The sequence below is a fragment of the Somniosus microcephalus genome, chromosome 1 (genome assembly GCF_052327205.1).
Source record: "Somniosus microcephalus isolate GS21.2 chromosome 1, FLI_Smic_1.0, whole genome shotgun sequence".
Classification (NCBI taxonomy): Eukaryota; Metazoa; Chordata; class Chondrichthyes; order Squaliformes; family Somniosidae; genus Somniosus; species Somniosus microcephalus.
In genome coordinates, this window is record NC_140987.1 from 43,206,815 (window position 1) to 43,226,764 (window position 19,950).

Here is a 19,950-nt window from a genome sequence, read left to right on the forward strand (position 1 = left end):
CTCTTTCTTTACTGAAAGTGTGCTACACTGTTGCTAGGTGCCATCCTTTGGATGAGGCATTAAAATGAGGCCCTGTATATCCCATCAGGTGGACGTCAAAGATTGCATGGCACTATTCGAAGAACAGGGGAGCTCTTCTGATGTCCTGGCCAACATTTATCCCTAACCAACACCGCCAGAAAAGGATTATCTGATTATTTATCTCATGACTCTTTGTGGGAACTTGCTGTAAACAATTTAGCTGCCAGGGGTTGGATTTTGCCAATGGGGTGCTTTCGGAGGCAGGACTCCCACTTGTCGGGTGTCAGTCCCGCCTCCATCAACTTCTGGCCAACCCACACTATTTTCCCTTGATTGACCTTGTCAGCGGGCTTAGCAGGCCAAATAGGGCAAGCCGGTTACAGAGAACGTCAATGTATGATGTTCTATCTGTCAAAAATGTTTAACATTTACCATTTTCCCAGCAGTCCCACCTCCAAACCTGCCTCCCCAGGGCTGGCAAGATCGCGCCCCATGTTTCCCTCCATGGCCTCAGTGACTAAACTTCAAAAGCTCTTCATTGGTTGTGAAGTGCTTTGGGATATCTTGAGGTCATGAAAGGAACTATAAAAATGCAAGTTCTTTTTCTTCCAAGAGCCTCCAAAGGCTTATCTTGGACAAGTAGATCCGAAGTACATACATTCCCTAAAGCTCTCTGTTACTATTTTATTCTGGTAAGAGATAAAGTTAGCGTTGTCAGTGTTAAGAGGTCATCTTCAGACCTGGAACAATCATCAGTACTGTGTTATGCTGGAAAGATTATTATTCAGCATAATCTTATGGAATTATTACTTGCATCCCAGCTGTTCCTCAAGTTTGCTCAATAATATTAATGATCTGGACGAGGGAATTGGATGTAATATCTCCAAATTTGCAGACGACACAAAGCTGGGTGGGAGAGTATGCTGTGAGGAGGATGTCATGAAACTCCAGTACAATTTGGACAGGTTGGGTGATTGGGCAGAAACATGGCAAATGCACAATAATGTGGATAAATGTGAGGTTATCCACTTTGGTGGCAAAAACAGGAAGGCAGATTATTATTTGAATGGCAATAGATTGGGAGAAGGGGAACTGCAAAGAGGCCTGGGTGTTCTTGTGCACCAGTCGCTGAAGGTAAGCATGCAGGTGCAGCAGGCGGTTAAGAAGGCAAATGGTATGTTGGCCTTCGTAGCAAGAGGGTTCGAGTACAGGAACAAGGATGTCTTGCTACAGTTGTACAGGGCCTTGGTGAGACCGCACCTTGAGTATTGTGTGCAGTTTTGGTCGCCTTACCTGAGGAAGGACGTTCTTGCCATGGAAGGAGTGCAGCGAAGATTCACCAGGCTGATACCTGGGATGGCAGGAATGACGTATGAGGAGAGATTGTGTCGATTGGGCTTATACTCACTGGAGTTTAGAAGATTGAGAGGGGATCTCATCAAAACCTATAAAATTCTGTCAGGCCTGGAGGCAGGAAGGATGTTTCTGATGGCCGGGGAGTCCAGAACCAGGGGTCATAGTCTAAGGATAAGGGGTAAGCCATTTAGGACTGAAATGAGGAGGAATTTCTTCACCCAGAGAGTGGTGAACCTGTGGAATTCTCTGCCACAGAAGGCGGTGGAGGCCAGTTCATTAAATATATTCAAGAAAGAGTTGGATATATTTCTTAAGGCTAAAGGGATCAAGGGATATGGGGAGAAGGCAGGGACAGAGTACTGACTTTGGATGATCAGCCATGATCTCATTGAATGGCAGAGCAGGCTTGAAGGGCCGAATGGCCTACTCCTGCTCCTATCTTCTATGTTTCTATGTTAAGTAGCAACATCCAAATAATATGCTAAATCATTGTTCCAGCGCTGTGCTTAAAGAGTCCTTTTTAGTATGTTTTTCTCCATCTTCTTCAGCCTTCATGCAGGTGCACCATTGCTTGACTCAAAAGGCAGATAAAATTGCTCGCTAATCTTCTGGGGAAGAACCTCACCTGCAGTCAGTGCCTCCTGGGATAGCATAGCTGAAATATGGAACTTACTTTGTAAGGGGATTGTGGATGTGAATTTGAGCCCAACCATAAATAGCTTTAACAATAATCATAGAATCATGGGCTGGATTTTCATTGAGGAGTCGGGTAGGAGGCGTTTCACAGCTGTTTGAAGCTGTCAAACACTGACAATCTGTACTCCAGGTTAATTCCTTCCTCTCAGGATGCTTTAGAGATCTCTCTGGAACAGAAAGCTGAATGCTGGAACTTTTGACAGATCGTGGCCATTCTGCTTTCTGTGCCGGTGAGATGAGGGACTCCCGAGACCTGAAAGAAGGAAGGCTGTAAAGGTAAGTAAATGTAAGTAAAACTTCTTTAAACACTTAAAACACACCAAACACACTTACTTCGGCACTCATGCACCCATCACTCACCTGAACACCGGACATCTCGCCCCCTCCAAGCCCTTCATCCCGACGGCCCACCTCGCTAACATGGCATGGTTTGGAGCCATCGGGAATCCCACATTTCAACAATGAAAATAGGGATTAGGCTAAAAACTGCCTGTTAACTACCTGGCAGTTAATTGGCACTAATCCCCTTCCCGCCTCGGGGAGGCGGGTCCCAGTGCGGGTCGGGTACCCGCCTCCTTTGAAACTGGCATGGAGGTGGGTTGGGGGCGGGATGGGTTCGTGCCCCCCGATTTCAGGATTTTAACCCCCCACACGCCTCCAATCCTGCCTCCATGGCCCAATGAAAATCCTGCCCATAGCATCTTACAGCACAGAAGGCGGCCATTCAGCCCATCATGCCCGTGCTGGCTCTTTGAAAGAGCTATCCATTAAGTGCCACTCCCCTGCTCTTTCCACATAGTCCTGCAATTTTCTCCCCTTCAAGTATTTATCCAATTCCCTTCTCAAAGTTACTACTGAATCTGCTTTCACTACCCTTTCAGGCAGTGCATTCCAGAGCAGACTTTCTCCAAGATTTAACTGAAATGAGCAGACAATTCTAAATATTTCGCTCAACCCAAGATGGACACACTGCAAGAACTACAGTGCTACAAAGCTCAAATGTTGTTCAACACACTAAATTCACCTCTGGCTGCATGGAAAAATCAGAAAAATATCACCTTCCTCCCTTTTTTCAAATATAATATTTTGAGCTTTGACACACATTTACATATCAGCTGATATGTTGCTCACGTGGAACTTTACACATTGATATTTTTCAGCTGTGGCCAGGTTGTCTGCATCTGGATAGCATTGTGACAAGATTGAGTTATTAGCTATGGTGTTCATAGAATAATAGAATCATAGAATGAGGCCACTCAGCCCGTCGAGCCCGTGCAGGCTCTCTGCAAGAGCACCTCAGCTAGTCCCACTCCCCTGCCCTTTCCCCATAGCCCTGCAAATTTCTTTCCTTCAGGTACTTATCCAACTCCCTTTTGAAAGCCGTGATTGAGTCTGCCTCCACCACCCTTTCAGGCAGTGCATTCCAGATCCTAAACACTCGCTGCGTTGTGAAATGTTTGAGCAGGCAACTGGCATACAAGATTGAGCTACTCTCATATTCCAATCTGCCACCTTTTTTGGGGTTATTAGAACCAGACAGCATAAAAGGAGGCCGTTTGGCCCATTGTTTCAGTGCTGGAGCAATCAAAAGCTAATCCCATTGCCCAGCTTTGCTCCTCATATCATTGTATCTTTCTTTGATTCAAATATTTATCCAATTTTCCCTTAAAAAGAAGAAAGGGTATCTGCTTCAAGCACTCTCTGTGGTAAAGCAGTCGGTGCTCCAACAACCTTTGATGCAAAGAAATTTCTGTTAACTCTCACATTCCGTGTTAATTTTAATAGAAGCATTAGAACTAATGATCCAGAGACGTGAGTTCAAATCCCACCACAGACAGCTGGGGAATTTAAATTCAGTTAAATAAATAAATCTGGAATTAAAAACTAGCATCAGTAATGGTGACCATGAAATTACCGGATTGTCGTAAAAACCCATCTGGTTCACTAATGCCCTTCAGGGAAGGAAATCTGCCGTCCTTACCCGATCTGGCCTATATGTGACTCCAGACCCACAGCAATGTGGTCGACTCCTAACTGCACTCTGAGGTTCAAGAAGACGGCTCACCACCACCTTCTCAAGGGCACTTAGGGATGGGCAATAAATGTCAGCCTTGCCAGCAACGTCCACATCCCATGAGCAAATTTAAAAAAAAGAAGTGGGGCATCACTGTGGGTGAATGAGTCAATTAGGTATCTAGGAAGGGGGCTGGGTAACCTGCTGCTTCCCGGTTCCAAACCGGAGGCATACATCATGCACTCAAGTTTGTACACATACCAAATCTACAGGCTTGTTGCGTGAATAGATGATAAATCCCGAAAGTGGTGCCTGATCTGGGGTTATTTGTCCTAATTTCTGAAAGACACTATCAGCAACTCGAGGAAAACATTGCTGAAAAACGTTTTTGATTCATAGTCGGAATAAAATGCTGGTAAGTTAACAAATAAAAAAAAAATCAGAGATCTATAGCTTTGAGGAACCTAGAATTCTCTTGCAGGACCCATAGGGCATAAGGACGTTACCTTGAAAACCTATGTCCCAAGACAAGTAAAAATCAAAATACTGTTTATTGTTTGCTGTTGAACTGGTGTGTTTTGTGCCCTGTATTTACTGCTGGAATGATATCATTCAACTTAGTTTGGAAAATCTCAATATTTGAGAGTTTGTACACGTTGCAAGGACTAAATCTATTGCGTTAATATAAAACATCACTGTGGAGAGCAAGGACGTCTATTACTTTAGCGATTTTCCCTCGAGCAGAGAAGCTGAAGAGGAGATTTGATAGAGGTGTTCATGAAGGGTTTTGATAGAGTAAACAAGGGGAAACTGCTTCCAGTGGCAGGAGGGTCGGTAACCAGAGGTCACAGGTTTAAGGTAATTGGCATAAGAACCAGAGGCAACATGAGGGAAAAAAAATTATGCAGCAAGTTATTATGATCTGGAATACACCACCTGAAAGGTGGAAGCAGGATCAATGGTAGCTTTCAAGAGGAAATTGGAGAAATACTTGAAGGAGAAAATTTTGCAGGAGTATGGGGAAAAAGCGGGGGAGTGGGACTAATTTTCAAAGGCTCGATGGCCTCCTTCTGTGCTGTATCATGCTATGATTCTATTTGTAACACTTTCAGTGGATCTCCAGTTGTGAAAATAAATGTTTTCAAGAGCCCCTTGACCAAGAAAAAAATAATTTATATCCTGGGGCCTGAACTTAAAACGCATAAAGTTTTTTTCATTTAATAGCTGAGCTATGCTGAAGAAGTTGAATGTCACTTCAAATGATTGTAAGACACATTAAAAAGCCTCCTGTGCTTAACAGACTTCACTAAAGTGAAAGAAAGGTTGTTTATTAAGACATGGAATAAGCAGAATGCCCAACAGGCAGCTTTGAAATGTCTTTATTTTTTGGTCCCATTTGTGTGTTTCGACCTTTTGAGTTGTACAGTGGTTCTCACTCCAGGGTAAACATACTCTTTTACAGTTACCCACTGCGTATTCATATATTTACAACAAGCAAAATGACATTACTCTCTTTTACTTTAAACCCTAGAACTGAGGGAGTTTACTTTCTCCTTTAAATGATGTTCCAAGCGAGCGAAGTTTCCATAAGCATTTGCATTGTAATTCCTTTTACAGAGTTGCAAAAGCAAGAAGATATTACGTGTGCAGCCAAAACAGGCTGGAGATACAGAGAGGAATGGAGATCAGTGATCACCAAACACCACATCATGCATGTGAAACATCCTCTGAGTACCGAAGAAACCTTTTTAACTTTCACAAGCATGCATTTTCTTTCATGTTACATCTCAAATAGAGGGTTTTCTGAAACATTTTGAATGGTAAATATCGTGAAGCGGCATTGTGAATGTCCATGACCACAGAACATTTCTATGATGTCCTCAATAATTTTTCAATGCTTATATATTTATGATGATGATTTTGCTGTAGAATTGTTGCTGCAGTGCTCAATGGCTTAATGATGGGTTAGCAGGGTCTGTTCAATGGAAAAATAAGGTAAGCTTAAACAGTGGAAATACTGAGCATTCGTTTATATGGTATATAAGCCATCTGATTCATATGGACTTAATAACTTTACTATACAAAAGGGTTGAAGTCACGTTGTGTAATATTGGTAGCGAACATGTTAACAGAGTCACATAAAATTCATCTGTCTGCTATTTTATTGAAGGGTGTGACCTTTTCAAGGTAGATGGGTTGACTTCATATGACTAAAATGTTGTCTACCAATATAGGACAGTGTAACTTCAGCCCAGTGGGGGTAGTAAAAGCAGTCGATTGAGGTCAAGTGTTTATGGCCCACACACCGCAGATGTAGAGCTGGAGTCAGAAACTAATAGAGCAGTTATGCTGAGGTTACTGGGTTCAGGCTGGTGCTATTCATGGAGTAGTATATTACCTGCCTGCAATATCAGTCTCTAATCAAGCAAAGCAAAACTGTGTGCAGTCATACTTGCATACCATTCTCATCATCCCTTTTCAACAACAACTTGCATTTATATGCCGCCTTTAACGTAGTAAAACAACCGAAGGTGCTTCACAGGAGCGTAATCAGACATAAAAATGGATACCGAGCCAAAGAAGCAGACAAGTGACCAAAAGCTTAGTCAAAGGGCTAGGTTTTAAGGAAAGTCTTAAAGATGGAGAGAGAGGTGGAGAGGTTTAGAGAGGGAAGAACTGAAAGGAAGATGCTCTCTGTTTGATACTTGCAACAAAATCATAAACATGAACCAAAGCTATGGTAAATGAGCAGGTTGCTGGGATACTGGATGCGATAAGAAAAGTGGAGGTACCAGACAGGCTAGCAGCAATTAAAGTGGATAACTCACCCGGTCTGGATGGGATGCATCCTAGGTTTATGAGGGAAGTAAGGGTAGAAATCGCGGAGGTACTGGCCCCAATCTTCCAATCCTCCTTAGACACAGGGGTGGTGCCAAAGGACTGGTGGATTGCAAATGTTACGCCCTTGTTCAAAAAAGGGGAGAAGGATAAACCGAGCAACTACAAGCCAGTCGGTTTAACATCAGTGTTGGGGAAGCTTTTAGAAACAATATTGGCCCAGAATTTCGGGTTTGAGGCTTCCCGCGGGTGCAAGCCTCCGATCTGCACTTACCTAGCGTGCCGGCCGTTGTGCTGTGGGCCCGCGTGGGATTCCGATCCTGGACCTCCTCCAACTGCCGGCGCGCAGTGCTTGCGTATCCCAGGGGCGCAGTTAGTTCGAAGCGTCCACTGGGATCACGTGGGCCATGGAGAGCCAATAGTAGCAGGGAATCTGTATTCATATATTTGACAGGAAGAGCTGCCAAATCTATGAATACAATTCAGCCCCAAAACATCACTAAAACTTCATATATTTTTTATTAAAAATCCCGTTTTTAAAATAACTATAAATTACATAAAATAACTATTTTAAACAATAATTTAGATTTTTGAAAAAATTAATTACAGTTTCTAACGGGGCTAAAAATAAACTTACCTTTCTTTTAAAGTATTTAAAAATAATAAACCTGTGGAAAAAAATGTTTTAATTTAACTTAATTCACCACTTACCTTGTTAAAAGCAGGCCTTGCGACTGCTTTTTACAAGCGTAGCTCCTGGAGATTTACCCTCCCGGAGAAACCTGCAAAAAAAATGAAAGTTCCAGGCGTACGCGCTGCCTCTCCGGCACACGTGTTCGACCTGTGAACCCCTTCCTTTAAGGGAACGGAAGTTCCAGTTTCCTGCGCATGCGCAGTGCATGCACGAAACTGGCACTTTCGTTGGGCCTACGCGTGAGTACCCAGCGCGTACTCACCAGTGGGGACCCGACGTTCTGGCCCTATTACCTGGGTGAAAATTAACAGCCACTTAGACAAGCATTGGACTAATAAAGGAGAGCCAGCATGGATTTGTTAAGGGCAAATCATGTTTAACTAACTTGATTGAGTTTTTTGATTAGGTAACAGAGAGGGTGGATGAGGGCAGTGCAGTTGATGTTGTGTATATGGCCTTTCAAAGGCGTTTGATAAAGTACCACATATTACGCTTGTTAGCAAAATTGAAGCCCATGGGATAAAAGGGGCAATAGCAGCATGGATACAAAATTGGCTAACAGAGCGTTGTGGTGAATGGCTGTTTTTTGGACTGGAGGGAGGTATACAGTGGTATTCCCCAAGGTTCAATACTAGGACCACTGCTGTTTTTGATAGACATTAATGACTTGGACTGGGGGGTACAGGGCACAATTTGCAGATGTCACAAAACTTGTAAGTCTAGTAAACAGTGAGGAAGCTAGTAATAGACTAAAGGATTTAAGTTATGTGGCATTTTATAACTTTAAAATAAGATACTTGAAAAACTAAGATTAAAGCCATGCTCATATCTTCTGATAAAAGTTTGAGCCCGTATAGTAGTTGATTAAAATAACTCAGCCAATTTCTGTAATTTCAGCAGGATTTGTGTTTTGGAATATGAAGCATATCATTTTTGATACCTCTCGCAGTATTCATACAGCAAAGACAATCCACATTTGTACCTCACTTTTTGAATGGGCTTATTCATGATTCTCTTTGAAATCTTTCGATTCAAAGGAACCTCTAAGGCAAAAGGATGTTTCATATGAATTCAAGGCACCTGTTAAGATGATGGAACTGAAGTAAGTATCTCTGAAACTATATTTTAAGGATACAATGATTTAAAAGAACAATAGTGCCAGAAGATATATGGTATCCTAATCCTTGGTTTGAATTGTTAAGAAATATATTTCTGGAATTTAACTAACCTTTTATCCATTTATGCATTGAAATCCCTGTGAAGCTTACAGTTCTGTCAGGCTTTTCACTTCACATAACATCCCTAAAAGCGAGACTCTCTGAAATGTTAATGTTACTACAGTGTTAGAACATGCTGGAGTCGAAATCACGCAGCAATTTTTATCCTCAAATAAAGAGCAGAGCTGATTAATGCTTCAAGCCAGGTACTTTAATCAGTGCCAAGTCCCCAAGTAGAAACTTCATGTTCCAAAAAAAAACAGCACTTTCAGCAAACAGCTTCCTTAGAACGTACAGTTTTCATTTCTAAGTTTCCAGAACATTCCGGTGCTTTCTATTAAAATGCTCATAGGACACAAGGACTGTGTTGAAAATCTGTTCTTGCGAATTAGCCAATTGTATCATAATAAATGATTTACTGAGCTGGTTTGGTCCAATAGTTTATTAAAATTCGGCAGCATGATTGGCTGGCTAGAGGACACTAATTCTTGGTTGAGTTAATGTTCCAGGTATAACTATTAATGTTGAACAGGTAAGGTTAATTCCGTTCATGGCACGCTGCTCATTGCAATGGAAATATTTTTTGACAACTGTAGCGTCTAAAGATACAGGCCGCGATTTTGCCGGTGCTCAGAGGGCGGGTTCGGAGGCAGGTCCACTGTCAAAATCTAAATGATTGACAGCGGGTTGGGAGTCTTCATCGAACCCGCCTCCATCTAAGTTTCCAAAGTGTCGGGTCTGCGATCCAGAACAGACCCGACACCAAGTGGCGGGGGAGGCATTTAAGATAGTTAAATGCTTGTTAACTACTATTTTGCCAGCTTATTTCTACTTTTTAGTGAGGTTCACATCATTCGGAGATCACGTCAGGGAAGTAGGTCTCCCCATTGCTGTGAATAAGTGACAGATGCAAAAGTGGTATGAAAGCCACCATTTCACAGCTGTTCACTTTCCAATGTCAGAAGCTTGAGCCTTCATGACTTGGAAAACACTTTTGAGCTGCACGCAGTTTGGAAGTGTTTGGAGTAAACTCTCTATCCACTGTCACCTCCTTGGAGCAAGCTCTCCCACCATTTACAGATCGCTTCTGTCATCTCAACTTCAGCTGCTATCTATTCCAGCAACATCGGTGCCCTTGAAAAAATCTTACCTTGGTCCTCTGAATCCCTCCACGATCAGCCCCAACACCACCAGGCACACCAACATCAACAACAACAGCACCAACCTTCTTCACAATCACCTGATGCTTCACAGTACACAGGGCATCAGCACCCGACAAAAGGCTAGCGATGGCATCATTATGGCCAGATTTACTTCACTTGATGCTGTACACCCTGGCTGCCACATGAAAGGCCAGTTTGACACCACTCCATAGCAGCACCATAAAGCATCCCTACAATATCCAAGCCATTCCTTTCACACTCATCACAATTTGGGGGGGGAGGACTCACTAAGGCACTTCCAAAGGTGAGCACAGATCTGTCTAATAAGGTAAAGTGTTGAAAATATAGCTTTCAATGTTTGACAACACATGAACAGACACTTCACATGAACATTGGCTAAACCACCCAAGTGCCTACTCTTGTGTGTTGTTAGTTCGTATGCTTGCAGTAGGATGAGGTTGAGTGTGGCATGGCTGTAATGTTTAGTGATCTACTGAGATCATTGAAAGGTTTGTGCCACAGCAGCCTGGTCCTCCTGATGACATCCCTGCTTGTGTCCTCCTGTGCAATGTACAACCAGGCTGCGTTGATCTCCTGAGGAGGTCTGTGTCTGCCCATGGGAAGGGAAGAGAACCTCCCTGCGTGCTGTGACTTCCTCCATAAGCACATAGAGCGAGTCATGGGAGAACCTGGGTGCAGCCGTCCACCTTTGTGCCGTGCTTGTCAGTGTTTGCAGCACCTCAATGCTGTAGAACACTGACAGCAGAAATTTCAAGATCAATTTGGACATGGTCCCTTTAAGGAAACGGGCTGATGACGCTTCATCCAATGACGTCATCAGACCCGCTTCCTTTTAATTGGCCGGGAACCTCACTGGGTGGGCTTAACAAGCCCTATTAACGTAAAATCACTTGGAGAGTGCGGGCTGCAGTAGGCAGCGGGCTGGGACCGCGACACCGACCCCGGCCGCCCCGGACCTGCCTCGGTCGGCGAAATCACGGCCACAGATTCTGTACGGGGATAGGGAGGAACTCCCTCCAAGTTGATTAAAGCTCTCAGTAATTGTCTTATGCTTTATTGAGATCTATGTCTTATTTCAGGTCAAGCTCCTCTGCATTCAAATGTTATAGTCATATTATTATAAATCAATGTGACCTAATGATTTTGGCTTAGGCATTAACCAACGTGTTACGGCACCGTTAACTGTTTCACCACATGCCAATGAACCAATCAATCAGCCAGAAAATAGCAGGTACTCCATTATTGACAATATTATTCAACCAATCATTTAATCAACGTGGCGAGATTTGCTCCATATCCCAGTACAGAAGTTGTATCTCTCGACACTACAATTATCACAAAATATTTCCATTGTAATGAGCGGTGTGCAATGGACGCAATTAATCGGCTACCTGTTGAACATTGCACTGACAAATTGAGGATAATTGCAAACATAGGCAGAGGGGGTGAGAGGGAGATTGAAAGCTTAAAAAGAGAACGTGGAAAATAGGAAAAAAAATAGATCGCCTAAGCCAATAAGAATGATAATATTATTTTGATGGGGCATTAGAGTCATTACTGGCCCTGAGATTCTCGTTAGTGTCCCTGGCTTCACTCATAATGGTAACAACCACATCAGGAATGGCAATGTCCATAATGATGTTATTACTATGTTATTGCAAAAGAGCAGAAGGATCCAGTATTGAAAGCTAAACCAAAGCCCAGTGTTGTGTATGTACTTTGCAGAAGGAACTATATTCTGCAGCCCCTGTATACTGCAGTACCAATAGTGACCACCCCTGTATATAAGCCTGTGTAGTAACTTTGCATAGTAGTTCCAGTTTTGTCTCCACTCAGTAAACATCTGTTGTAACCAACTCCTGCAGTCCGTGTCTCAATTATACACGGACATAATACCCAGCATCCACACCAGTGGTATGTATCAGTCCCGACTGTAGCAGTTCTACCTTTCCACTGTGCGCTTCAGTATATTATAACCCTTTCTTTTAATGGTGAACTTGTTTTAGTTTAGGGTTGTAAATTTTCCTGATCCACCTTTAGCCATATTATTCTCAGTCAGTGGAGTTGTCCAAGAAATCCAATAGGGAATTCAGAAGAAACTTCTTTACCCAGAGAGTGGTGAGAATGTGGAACTCGTTACCACAGGGAGTGGTTGAAGCAAATAATATAGTCGCATTTAAGGGGAGGCTAGATAAGCATATGAGGGAGAAGGTTATACTGATAGAGCTGGATGAGGAAAGCTGGGAGGAGGCTCGAGTGGAGTATAAATATCAGCATGGACTGGTTGGGTCGAATGGCCTGTTTCTGTGCCATATATCCTATGTAATCCTATGTCTCGTTAACACCGCTCCTTGGCTGTATGACCTCGATTTCACAAAGACCTGAAATTTGGTTCTTAGAATGCTGAAGGGCAAATAAATCAGAATGTGATTTTTCTCCCTCTCTCACCAGTCGTGATTTATTATAGTTGGTTTGAATTTAGATTGAACGCTGACAGCTGACAGTTCTTTCATCCCTGAGTGGAACAATGATGAGGTGTAGGGATAGTAATATCTAACTGCTCGGGTTAAACTTCCCAGTTATATCAAATGTGACAGCTTTGAACTTTGAAAGAAATGTTTGCATTTATCTACGCCGGCTTTTGATTTTCAAGTTTTGCTTTTTACTTTGAATGCGGACGGAGAAAATTAGGTGAAGTCAACTGTGAGGAAATCAGTGTACCTCCAGCCCCAAAAAATAAAATGGAAAACTTCCAGTTTCATTAGGAAGGAATAAATAACATACTTCAAGCGAACAATAAATGTTTATAATTGTCTCCACAAGGCATTATCATAGAATGATACAGCACAGAAGGAGGCCATCATACCTGTGCCGGTAGAGCTATCCAATTAGTCCCGTTCCCCTGCCCTTTCCCCATAACCTGGCAAATTTTTCTCCTTCAAGCCTTACGCTGAAAGTAGTTGATGTGCATGATTGGCCTTATCCTCAGCATCTCCTCGTTTGTGCAACTTCATGCAGCTGTCCACCTGACACAGGCAACTGAAGGTGTTTATTGTCGGTGCTGCCTGTTAGTGTGGACAGAACATGAAGTGGCCAATAGAGAAAGTGGCTGCGTGCTTCACAGTGGAGCTGCATTGTGCAAGACATTGGGGGTAGCTCTTGGCTTTGTGCGATCGTGTAAAACGGGCGATGGCGAGTCGGTGGCCTGCTAACTTCAATCGAAATGGAAATGGGGAGACATGTAAAATGGGCTGCCGACTCGCCATCACCCGTTTTACACGATCGCACCAAGCCAAGATCTACCCCATTAACCTTTTCGGGTTTGATTGGGTCTGGCTCTAATCTTGCAATTCATCTTTCAGGCTAACTATCAGGCTTTACCCTACAATTAGACTGTTTATCGATAGCTCTTCAACTTCTTTCAACGGTTCGACTCCTTATGCCTGCTCTACTCTGCGACACGCAAACTCCCGCTGAGCCTGAGGAACGGCAAGTGTGCAGGTTAAAAATCACTTTTAAACCTGGGCAGAGACTGAAATATATTTGAATCTTCCCGGACTTGTATCCCTCACATCCTGTCAAATCTGAATTTCCTCCAGAAATGATAACTCACATTGTTCTTCCTCGTCGATGCTCTATCTGACCTGGGAATGTTTGATCCTAACACTGGGTGACAATAGTGGTGGATGTATTTCATTCCTCAGCACTGGCATTCTGCATCATAGAATCATACAGCATAAAAGGAGGCCATTCGGCCCATCGTGGCTGTGCTGACTCTTTGAAAGAGCTCTCCAATTAGTCTCACTCCCCTGCTGTTTCCCCAGAGCCCTGCAGGGTATGCATTTTACTTTCCTATTTGGTGAATGTTTATGTTCAGTGACAATGTCATTGTAGGGCAAAGGAAAATGTGTACGCTTTTTATATACACACACTGTATCAAGCAACCCACAGGATATAACATGGGTTGGATGCAGCATAAAGCCTCCTATGTTCTGCCTCAGCAATGTGGAAAGATTAGGGCTGATTTTAACTCGATCCGCCGTGCAAAATTGGGCCAGTAACAGCCCTAAAATCGGAATGATGCACTTACTGCCTCGTTCCCACTCTGGTCCCGTCTGCTGCTATTTTGCTCAGGGCCTTTGCAAGGGCGGCCCAGGCGCCTGCCTGAATCAGGCAGGAGTCTCATTAACTTATGCAAATCAGGAGTCCTCTGACTTACATACGACCCGATTGTGATTTCACACATGTTCCGCCAATTTGTGACGAGCGGCACTTACACGGACCACTGGAGGCCGCTCACAAAACGTCCCAGGAAACATTTAACCTTTGGGCTGGGTGCAGGGGCAGTGGGGTGGGCCAGGAGAAACATGAGTGCCCCTCTTGGGCCCACCAAAAACAACTGGGCCACTTGCTGTCTTGTCAAAGGACCCCCAAGGATTGCCTTCACCCTCCCCCAGTCCCCCCTTCCTAGGCCCCAACTGTCAGCCAACGCATAAAATACTGTGGCAACAAGAGCAGGTCAGAGTCTGGGTGTTCTGCAGCGAGAGTCTCACCTCCTGACTCCCCAAAGCCTTTCCACCATCTACAAGGCACAAGTAAGGAGTGTGATGGAATACTCTCCACTTGCCTGGATGACTGCAGCTCCAACAACACTCAAGAAGCTCGACACCATCCAGGACAAAGCAGCCCGCTTGATTGGCATCCCATCCACCACCTTAAACATTCACTCCCTCCACCACCGAGGCACTGTGGCTGCAGTGTGTACCATCTACAAGATGCACTGCAGCAACTGGCCAAGGCTTCCTTGGCAGCACCTCCCAAACCCGCGACCTCTTCCACCTAGAAGGACAAGGGCAGCAGGTGCATGGCAACACCACCACCTCCAAGTTCCCCATCAAGTCACGCACCATCCCGACCTGGAAATATATCGCTGATCCTTCATCGTCGCTGGATCAAAATCCTGGAACTCCCTCCCTAACAGCACTGTAGGAGCACCTTTACCACACGGACTGCAACAGTTCAAGAAGGTGGCTCACCACCACCTTCTCAAGGGCAACTAGGGATGAGCAATAAATGCTGGCCTTACCAGCGACACCCACATCCCAGGAACAAGAAATAAAAATGTGGGCAGCTCATCAGAAGCGATGAGTTGTAGCTACGCCTGTCCTCTGCCGATAGTTAAAATTGGCCCTATCATTAATATAGTGGGATGCTTTCTTACCCTCACTACTTCTAGCAAAGTTGTAAAACCATTTAAAAATAATAGGCTTATCGTTTCAGAGGAAGTCTTCCCATTGCGTTTATGTTGTCACTAACTCATAGCAGCCAGAGGAAACCTGCCCCAATGTATGTAAAAAAGGAATACTTATTATTTTACTCTCCGTTACAGCAAAATAAATGTTCCACTTAACTGCAAGGCACAAAGATTTTATTTATCACTGCTTGTTGGTAAATTTTGTGCTCAAGATGAGGGCTGTTAATCACTAAAACAAAAGAAAAATACTGCGGATTCTGGAAATCTGAAATAAAAACAGAAAAGTTCACAGACCTGAAACGTTAACTCTGTTTCTCTACCCCCACTTGCTGCCTGGCCTGCTGAGTGTTTCCAGCATTGATGAGGGATGTTAATGCCAGGGGATGGAAAATCCTCCATTTCAAGCACCCAGGCTCAGCACCAATCACTTCCAGGTCAGATACATCACCGAGAGATGAAAGGTGAATTCCCCTCTTCTCTGCCTGAACAATGTACCTTAGCCTCAATCTGAGTAGAGTGCTCTGTCCTACACCTTTCTTTCCAATTCCCACATGAGCCATCCCGAGTAAGATTTCCAATTAGAGGTGAACGGGAGACAGTTTTGTTTCCTGCTGGCTGCCCTCTGGGAACTGAACTAAATGCCGCCCAAGACACAATCGGGTTGTGCTTTGTGACATTAGTAAGAAATGTTTTTATGTGTTCGTATGAAATTCTCTGTTCTCTATTTTAAATAATAGTGTGAGCTCACGCGTTCCTGCCTTTGTTAGAATAGCAAAGAACTTTAATATAAGTAATCATTACTAATATCAAAAACTGCAACTTTAACTCAGTTGTGATCGTACCTAATGTTTTATAAAAGTAAGATTAAAGATTCTGTAGATCTATGTTTTTTTACACTGAATCAGAACAAATGGTATAAACCAATGTTTAAATCATGTTGCTTATTTAAATTTTATTACTTCCATTGCATAGGCATGCTGTTAATAAAATGTATAAAATATTCAGTGGTTCAGTGTTTCATATTTGTGGATTACGATTTACATTTCGTTGTTTCTAATAGTAATCTTTATAAAGAATAAAGTATATGAATTGTGATTTTTAGAGAGCAAAACCGAAATGAAGGTGAAAAATACATCACCGTCAATAAAGAGAAGAAAATTAATTGTGAGAGAGAGAGAAAAATACAGAGGAAAAATGGAAAAGGAAAAACAAAGGAAAGTACAGAATGACAATAAATAACTGAAATAGGGAGCACAATAAAGAAAATAGGAGACAAATCCACAGTGCATGTGAGGCGATATTGGCCCAGAAATTCAGGTCGGGGGCTTCCTGCGGGTGCAAGCCTCCAACCTGCACTTACCTAACGCGCCGGCCGTTGAGCTGTAGGGCCCCGTGGGATTCCGATCCGGGGCCTGCTCCAGCTGCCGGCGCGCAGTGCTTGCGTATCCCAGGGGCGCAGTTAGTTCGATGCGTCCCCTGGGATCACATGGGCCATGGGGAGCCAATCGGAGCAGGGAATGCTCCATTCATAAGTCTGACAGGAAGTGCTGTTAAGACTTATAAATACTATGGCCCCAAAATAGCACTAAACCTTCAAATAAATTTTAAAAAAACATCACATTTTTTAAATAAATTATTTTTTGAAAAAAATAATTTTATATTCTAACGGGGCTAAAAATAAACTTACCTTGCTTTAAAGTATTTAAAAATAATAAACATCTGGAAAAATTGTTTTAATTTTAATTAATTCACCACTTACCTTGTAAAAAGCAGGCCTTATGCCTGCTTTTTACATTTCTAAATTCGGCAGGCTTACGTTCCCGGAGAAACCTGTAAAAAAAAACTATGTTTGATGTGCACGCGCAGCCTCCCCCGCGCACACGTTCAACCTCTGAACCTCTTCATTCAGAGGAACGGAAGTGCCGGTTTCCCACGAATGCGCAGTGCATGCAGGAAACCGGCACTTCCATCGGGCCTATGGGTGAGTACCCAGCGCATACTCACCCGTGGAGACCCAAATTTCTGGGCCAATGTAAATAAAGTGAAGGAAAAGAGAGACAATGAAGTATTTTTGAAGTGTAGTCACTGTTGTAACGTAGGTAACACAGCAACCAATCTACACACAGCAAGTTCCCACAATGACCAGATAATCTGTCTTAGTGATGTTGGTTGAGAGATAAATATTTTCCAGGACACCGGGGAGAACTCCCCTGCTCTTCTTGGAAATAGAGCCATGAGATATTTTACGTCCATCTGAGAGGGCAGACGGGGCCTCGGCTTAATGTCTCATAATATGACTGCACTTTCCACTGTCCAATTTGAGTGTTCACTCTTTGCAAAGTCCTGGGGTGGATTTTGGGTTGGATTTTACCAACCTCGGTGGGTCCGTGGCGGGCGACATCAGTGGCGGGTCCCGATCCTGCTGCCAACTCCAGCCCGCTGTCCAAAATTATTTTTCCCCTGATTGGGCTTGTTAAGTGTTTGCTGGCCAATTGAAGGAAATAGGTCTGATGACGTCATTCGATGACGCTGTTGCGTTTGCAAAGATAATCCAGAGACCGTAAGCAGAGTTCAGTTCATGTTGCTTTTTTAATGGCTGCCACACAGACACACCTCCAGGCAAAAGCAATTGAATACCTACACACAATACAATGATCACAGCACTATCAAACTCCATGTGCTCAGGCCAAGGCAATCGAGTACCTATCACCAATGTCAGACATAACATTTCCTCCCCCCTCACAGAATTTCAAACATGAAATGTAGTGACAAAGTCCTGTAGGTGGCCAGGGCGAGAACGTGTATGAACAGGCCGAGGTGTGTACTGGTGAAGAGCAGGCCGAAGTGGGGACTGCTGAGGAGCAGGTTGAGGCACAACATCTGCTTGGGGGTTGGCTGGCTGAGCCACATGTGCATCCCGCCACTCTAGGGGTAAGGCTTGGGGGTTAGGTCCATATAATCCCGCATCAGGGGGTGCTGGCACCTTCCGAAGGCGGCTGGCATGCCACCGAGAGCCATCAGTGAGGCAGAAAGTGGCTGGTCCAAGTTGGCGGCTGATTTGGAGAGGGGAGGACCAGAATGACGCCATCTTATTATTGCGGTGAGGCCTGCGGACTCTGACCCAATCGGAGACTGAGATGTTGGGCACCTTGGCCCTCTTCGACTGGTCGAAGCGGAGTTTCATCTTCTCCTGCTGTCTAGCGACTGTGGCTTGAGCTGGTGGAGCAGGGCTCTGAGCTACCGAGGGGCGGAGCCTGCCAAGGGGCAGCATGAGCTCACGGCCTAGCATGAGGGATGCGGGTGAGACCCCTGTAGTGGAATGCTGGGAGGCTCTGTAGTGCAGCAGTGTGTGGAGGAGGGCCTTGTCAAACGCACACCCCTGGGATAGGTGTGCTCTGAGGCCATTTTTCAGTGTCTGGTTAAAACGCTCCACCCCCATTTGACTCGGGGTGGTAGTACGCTGTGCGAATGTGACGGATGCCCTTGCTCTCAAGGTAAGAGGAGAGTTCCGAAGAGACCATTTGTGGGTCATTGTCTGTGGTGATGGCCTTTGGATGCCCCCAGTGGGAGAAAAGGGACTCAAGGATATCAATGATGACCCGAGAGGTGACAGAGCCCACGGCAGTGATCTCTGGCCATTTTGAGTGCAGGTCATAGGTCACCACTAGGAGCCGTTGATGGTGGGGGACACCATGGATCTCCCCGCAGACGTCCAGCTGCAGGTGCTCCCAGGGCTGAGAAGGCCAGGCAAGGGGTTGCAGGGGTGGGGGAGCTTGGTGGCCAGTCTTGCCACTTACAAGGCAGGCTGCACAGTCCTTGACCAGGGCTTCGATTTCCCTGTCGATACCCGGCCACCACACTAGGTCTCGGCATCGTTGTTTGAGCTTCACTATGCCCAAGTGGCCCTCATGCGCCATGGATAAAACACGCACACGAAGGGCACTTGGGACCACAGTGCAGAGCCCACATGCAACACAGGATTCATTCCAGCAGGAGAGCTCCTCTTTAACTCTGGAGTAGGCAGACAGTTCCTCAGGCACCTTGTGAGGCCAGCCATCTCTGATGAAGGTGCACAGCTGGGAGAGGGCCGGTACCTGTTCAGAGGCCTCTTTGAGCTCCTGGAGAGAGACTGTGGTTTGGAGAGGCGTGTGCAGCATCTGGACGATACCTGTTCCACATGTTCAGACCCGACGAGTGGGGCTGGGGCAGAGACAGTGCGGGAGAGCAGATCTGCAACAACATTGTCACATCCTGGTGTGAACTGGAGACTGAAATTGTATTGGCGGAGGCGGTCAGACCAGCGGTGTAGACGCAGTGGTCTGTGGCCCATGCCGGATGTCGACAGCAGGGCAGTGAGAGCCTGGTGATCGGTTCGCAGGGTGAAGGCACGGCCATACGTGTACAGGTGCCACCGCTCACATGCCCAGACGCACGCCAGCACCTCACGCTCGCCTACTGGGTACTTCTGTTTGGTTGGGCTAAGGGCTCGGGAGGCAAAGGCGATTGGTTTCTCCACTCCATTCTGTATCTGCGATGACACCGCCCCCACAGCTGCAGCGGACGCGTCGCAGGTGACGAGGGTGGGGCTGGCGACGTCAAAGTGAGCCAACACTGGAGGCGACGTGAGCTGCGATTTGAGGAGGCGAACAGCTTCCGTACAGGCTTGTGACCACACC